This window comes from Musca domestica, unplaced genomic scaffold (genome assembly GCF_030504385.1).
Source record: "Musca domestica strain aabys unplaced genomic scaffold, Musca_domestica.polishedcontigs.V.1.1 37, whole genome shotgun sequence".
In the NCBI taxonomy this organism is placed as follows: domain Eukaryota; kingdom Metazoa; phylum Arthropoda; class Insecta; order Diptera; family Muscidae; genus Musca; species Musca domestica.
In genome coordinates this window covers 2,730,346-2,736,822 of record NW_026712321.1, presented here as the reverse complement: position 1 = coordinate 2,736,822, position 6,477 = coordinate 2,730,346, and positions in this window count along the sequence as shown.

Here is a 6,477-nt window from a genome sequence, read left to right as displayed (position 1 = left end):
TATTTTTGTTTTTTTTTTTATTTTTTATTTATAAATAAGCCTTTAGAAAATATTTTTGCCAGACCTTCATTTATATATAGCTTTCATAAAATGTTTTTAAAAAATTTGTCGTTTATAGATAAACTTTTATATATGTTTTCTATATTTTTTTTTAATTTTTTTGTGTTTTTTAATTTATATTTGTAGATTAGTCTTCAGAAAATATTTTTTACGGTTCATTGTTTATAGAAAATTCTTTCATATTTTTTTTCAATTATTTTTTTATTTATTTAGTTTTTTTTATTTATTTATTTTATTATTACCTTTTTTTTTTGTTGTATTAAAAAAATCTAGGTATTTTTTTGAACCCATATTTTCTACGTTTTTCCTTCTCTCCTTCCTTCCGATTCCCTCCTCCAAGATTCCCATTCGTCTTTTAAATATTTTCTTATTTTTAGCTTCTCGAACATAAAATGAAACATTATATATAGAGATCGCATGAAATTTATTCATTTAACAATATTTATATTCATACATTCATGCGCTCACACACACACATCTAAATGTTGCTATATATATAGTATAATGTGATGTATAACAATATTTAAATTTCTTTTGCGGATTGTAATGAATGATTCTGTGGTGCCGACATATATTTTGCAAAACGCTCCCCGCCCCTGCCTTCAACCCCTGCCTTGTAAAGCATTTCAAAATTTTCTTTCCAATGGCAACCCGTTCAATTTCTCTGTGTAAGTATGGGTGTGTGAGTGTATGTGCGTGTAATAAAATTTATTCGAATCGTATTGTAAACGCTGCTGCTGATAAAGTTTCTTAAGCAGAATAATTTGCATAAAAATATCATAGTTTTCTTAGGAGCTAGAAAGGCCAAGAAAAAAAAAACTACAACAAAAAAAAACTTAATTTGAAAATTGCAATGGGAGATAGGGTTGGAGTAAGGGTGGGTGGGTGGAGTGGAGTGGAGGCTAAGAAAGGGCAAATAGTAATTCGTGTTAAAGAATATTTCTTAAGGCTTACTCCTTCTGGGAGGTACCCCATAAAGGGGTCAAAATTTTTAAAAGGCGAAATGAGCAAAAGATTACTTTCAAATTCGGCACAACTCAATATTTTTAAGATCCCCAGATCTTCTGTGAAGATGGTAGATGTTGGCTCACACCTTCTGGTACCTCCCCCACAAATGGGTAAAACTATGAACATTTCCAAAATCACCACCATATCTCAATCCCAGATACTAACAGTGACCTTATTATCAAATTTCGAGACTCCACCTCTATCCCTTTTGCCAATACAAAATTTTGTGCAACTTAGTACAACTTGGTACAATTATGGTACACATTTCCAAAATCACCTCCATATCTCAATTCTAGATGCCAACAAAGACCTCAATACCAAATTTGAAGATTCCAGCCCTATACCTTCCAGCCCAATACCCAATTTAGTACCATTTGGTACTTTTGGTATAAATATAGTACACATTTTCCAAACAACCTCCATATCTCAATTCGAGATTCCAAAAAAAGACCTTAATCAAACCAAATTTCAATATTTCATCTATCCCTTCACCCAATACCACCTTCAGGCCTATTTAGTACTTTCCGTACAATTATAGTACACATCTCGAAAAAGAAAAACTCCATATTTTAACGACAGACATCAATAGTGACATCTGTGTCAAATTTCTGGATTATATCTCTAGTTCTTCACGCATTAGCACATTTACCTCCATATCTCAAATCCAAGACACCAAGGGCCTCAATATTTATTTTGTCATTCCAGGCCTTTAATTTCTCCCCAAAGCAATTTTAGTACTATTTAGTACTTTTCGTACAATTATGGTACACAAATAAAACATAAAACATCTCGAAATTTATATTTTAGATCCCAAAAAGTATATATATATATTCTGGATCGGCATAAAATTCTATATCGATTTATCGGTCCTTCCGTCTGTCCATCTGTGGAAATCACTCTACCTTCCGTAGAAAATTAAAGGTTGATACAATTTTACCAAAATGTATATTATGTCTGCAGGACTTTCGGTATTAAAAATGGGCCATGTAAGTCCACGTATTCGTATAGCCCCCATGTAACCGTACCTCCCGATTTTCAGTATTTTGATGATTTTAGCGACATTGTTTAGCGGAATTGTTTCAAATTTGGTATTTGAGGTTCGTATTGAATACTACAGCCTTAGACAGAAAATTGTCTGTTCAGATCCACGTCTTCGTAAAGCCCCCATATAACGGCACCGCCCGATATTCGGTATTTTGATGATTTTAGCGACATTTTTCACTGCCGTTGTTTCAAATTTGGCATTTGAGGTTCGTAATGGATACTACAGCCTATGACAGAAAATTGTCTGTGCAGGTCCACGTCTTCGCATAGCCCCCATATAATGGTACTTCCCGATATTCGGTATTTTGACGATTTCAGTAACATAATTCACAGGCATGGTTTCAAATTTTGGTATTTGAAGTTCGTCATGGATCCTTCAGTCTATGACAGAAAATTGTTTGTTCAGATCCACGTCTTCGTATAGCCCCCATATAACGGTACCTCCCGATATTCGGTATTTTGATGATTTTAGCGACATTATTCACCGGAATTGTTTCAAACTTAGTATTTGAGGTTCGTAATGGATACTACAGCCTAAGACAGAAAATTGTTTGTGCAGGTCTACGTCTACGTATAGCCCCGTATAACGATACCTCCTCATATTCGGTATTTTGATGATTTTAGCGAAATCGTTTAGCGGAATTGTTTCAAATTTGGTAACTGAAGTTCGTAAAGGATGCTACAGAATATGACAGAAAATTGTCTGTACGGGTCCATGTCTACGTGTAGCCCCCATATAACGGTACCTCCCGATATTCGGTATTTTCATGATTTTTGCGACATTTTTCACCGGAATTGTTTGAAATTTGTATTTGAAGTTCGTGATGGGTACTACAGCCTATGACAGAAAATTGTTTGTGCAGGTCCACGTCTTCGTAAAGCCCCCATATAAAGGCACCTCCCCATATTCCGTATTTTAATGATTTCAGCGACATTATCCACTGGAATTGTTTCAAATTTGGTATTTGAGGTTCGTAATGGATACTACAGCCTAAGACAGAAAATTGTTTGTGCAGGTCTACGTCTTCGTATAGCCCCCGTATAACGGTACCTCCCCATATTCGGTATTTTGATGATTTTAGTGAAATCGTTTAGCGGAAATGTTTCAAATTTGGTATTTGAGGTTCGCAATGGATATTAAAGCCTATGACGGAAAATTGTCTGTGCGGGCAAACGTCTTCGCATGGCCCCCATATAACGGTACCTCCCGGTATTCGGTATTTTGATGATTTCAGCGACATTATTTACCGGAATTGTTTCAAATTTGGTAACTGAAGTTTGTAGTGGATACTACAGCCTAAGACAGAAAATTTTCCGTGCCGGTTCACGTCTACGTATAGCCCCCTTATAACTGTACCTCCCGATATTCGGTATTTTGATGATTTTAGCGACATAGTTTACCGGAATTATTTCAAATTTCGCATTTGAAGTTTGTAATGAAGGCTACATCCTAAGAATTAAAATGACCCATGTAGGTCCACGTCTTCGTATAGCCCCCATATAACGGTACCTCCCGATATTCGGTATTTTGATGATTTTAACGACATTATTCACTGAAAATGTTTCAAATTTGGCATTTGAAGTTCGTAATGGGTACTACAGCCGATGACAGAAAATTGTCTGTGCATGTCCACGTATCTTCGTATAGCCCCCGTATAACGGTACCTCCCCATATTCGGTATTTTGATGATTTCAGCGACATTATTTACCGGAATTGTTTCAAATTTGGTAACTGAAGTTTGTAGTGGATACTACAGCCTAAGACAGAAAATTTTCTGTGCAGGCTCACGTCTTTGTATAGCCCTCATATAACGGAATCTTCCGATATTCGGTATTTTGATGATATTTGTGACAATATTTATCGGAATTGTTTCAAATTTGGTATTTGAAGTTCGTAATGGATATTACAGCCTCTGGCAAAAAACTGTCTGTGCAGGTTTACGTCTTCGTATAGCTCCCATGTAACGGGTCATCCCGATATTCGGTATTTTGATGATTCTTGCGACATTATTCACTGGAATTGTTTGAAATTTGGTATTTGGAGCTCGTAATGGGTACTACAGCCTATGACAGAAAATTGTCTTTGCAGGACCACGTCTTCGTATAGCCCCCATATACCGGTACCTGACGATATTCGGTATTTTGATGGTTTTTCCGGTTTTATTTACCGGAATTGTTTGAAATTTGGTATTTGTGGTTCGTAATGGGTACTTCAGCCTATGACAGAAAATTGTCTGTGCAGGTTCATGTTTTGGTATAGGGGGCTATATTCGATATTTTTAATTTTTTATGAGAATTTTTAAGGGATTTTTTTTTAATATTTTTATTTCAATATTTTCTGGTCTTTTTTGTGTATCTCCATTATCCCATTTTGCTTTTTCCATCCTATTCTCAATGCAATGGGTTGGTTGGTGAAAAAAAAAATCCCCAAAAAATTATCCCACCTCCCTAGGGATTAAAAAGCGACCATGAGAAAACAAGAAGGAGAAGAAGACAAATGTTGGCTTTTTCGTTCCTTGTGGAGTCTGTGATTTCGGCCTATGTCCCTTTTACCCAATATGGGGCCTTATCTTCGATATTTATGTAAATTCCTTTAAAGGTACTGAGTGGGTGTGTGTGTGTGTAAGTATTTGTTCTCTTAACTTAACACCTTGAGAAAAATGATTTTCCAGGCCTGAGATGTTGGCCGTTGATCTCATTAAAATAGGAAATGGGCATATTTTGTTGGAATACCAACGAAAAAAGCAGAGGGCAATCGCAGAATTTGTTACTGGAAATAGTTAACCCCTTCCATCCTCCAAAAGACTCCAAAATTACCTTGCCAGGGCTTGTTTTATTCACTTGTCTGGATTCGGAATTTTTTTTTTTGTTGCTCGCCAGCCAGTCAGTGAGTAAACAAGCGAAACAAAAAACAACAGAGAACTGAAAAAAAACTGACATTTATTTGTTTGTATGCAAATTAGGGTCACTCCGGTCCGCAGGGTTGCTGCTGTCGCCACACACATCCCCCAGTTGCGTCGCCTTTTTTTTTCTCCTTCGCTTTGACAATTTGTTGTGAAAATATTTTGGTGTGTAATGCGAAAATCCGCGTATATGTTTTTCTATTTGTTCGGACAACAACAACCTCTCCCCTCGCCCCCACCTCCTCCATCACCAGCTATCCTGGTGTTGAAATGTGAATGCGCAAATCCCCATTGGAATTATGTGTAAATTTTGTGGGCCTCCGGGGTGAGTGGTGTGTGTGTGTGGCCAAATTGCAAGTCCTGTTGGTGATGTTGACTGCCAGCACCGACTGTCTCCAGGATATCAGCGCACGAAATTAACATATGGGTTGAAAGGTTATTTCAACAGCAAATTTTATTTATTTTCAAAATGAAAATAGCAACATTTCGCGTCCTGGCCATGTGATGGCAATGGCATTTTTGTTGGTGTCGTGAACCGAAAATTTACCCGGCACCCAAAGCAGGAGTGTTGAATTAGTGATAAACGGATTTTTGTTTTTAGCCAAAAAAAAATGGCATGTCCTTTTGTTTTGCCTTGGCAGATAAACAAATTTGTTATCCTAACCTTTTTATAAGCTGTTGTAATAAATGCGTTGAGGTCCTGATTTATGGGAAACGTGGAAGTGGGAGAAGAGAATTTTGCAGATCCATTTATAAACCAGTAAAGAGAGTCTTAAAGTCGAGCGAGGCCGACTTTATGATACCCTACACCACTTTGCTAATTTAGTAGAGCTCCGCATAACAATTCAAAGTTTTTATTTTCGTATATTTCCCTGAATATCGTTGGTACGAAGTGCATATTACGGCTGTGGGTAACAAATATAACAAATCGGATGAACAGTATATATGGGAACTATAGTTATATCTGAACCGATCTTCACTAAATTTGACATACTAGCTTCTAGACTCAATTCGGTCGTAAGTGCCAAATTTCATCACATTTGGGAAAATATTAGAAGTTTGGTGCACAATCCAAAGTAAATCGGACGAAGTTATATATGGGAGCTATATCCAAGCCGGAACCGATCTCGATAAAATTTGGCAAAGACATTTTTGAGCTGTATTTGATATATTTCCCTGAATGTCGTTATTACGGATGGCATATTACTGCTGTGGGCAGCAAATACAACAAATCGGATGAACAGTATATATGGGAGCTATAGCTATATCTGAACCGATCTTCACCAAATTGGGCATACTAGCTTCTAGACTCAATTCGGTCGTAAGTGCCAAATTCCATCCCATTCGGGCAAATATTAGACGTTTGGTGCACAATCCAAGGTAAATCGGACGAAGTCATATATGGGAGCTATATCCAAATCTGAAGCGATTTCGATAAAATTTAGCAAAGGTATTTCTGAGC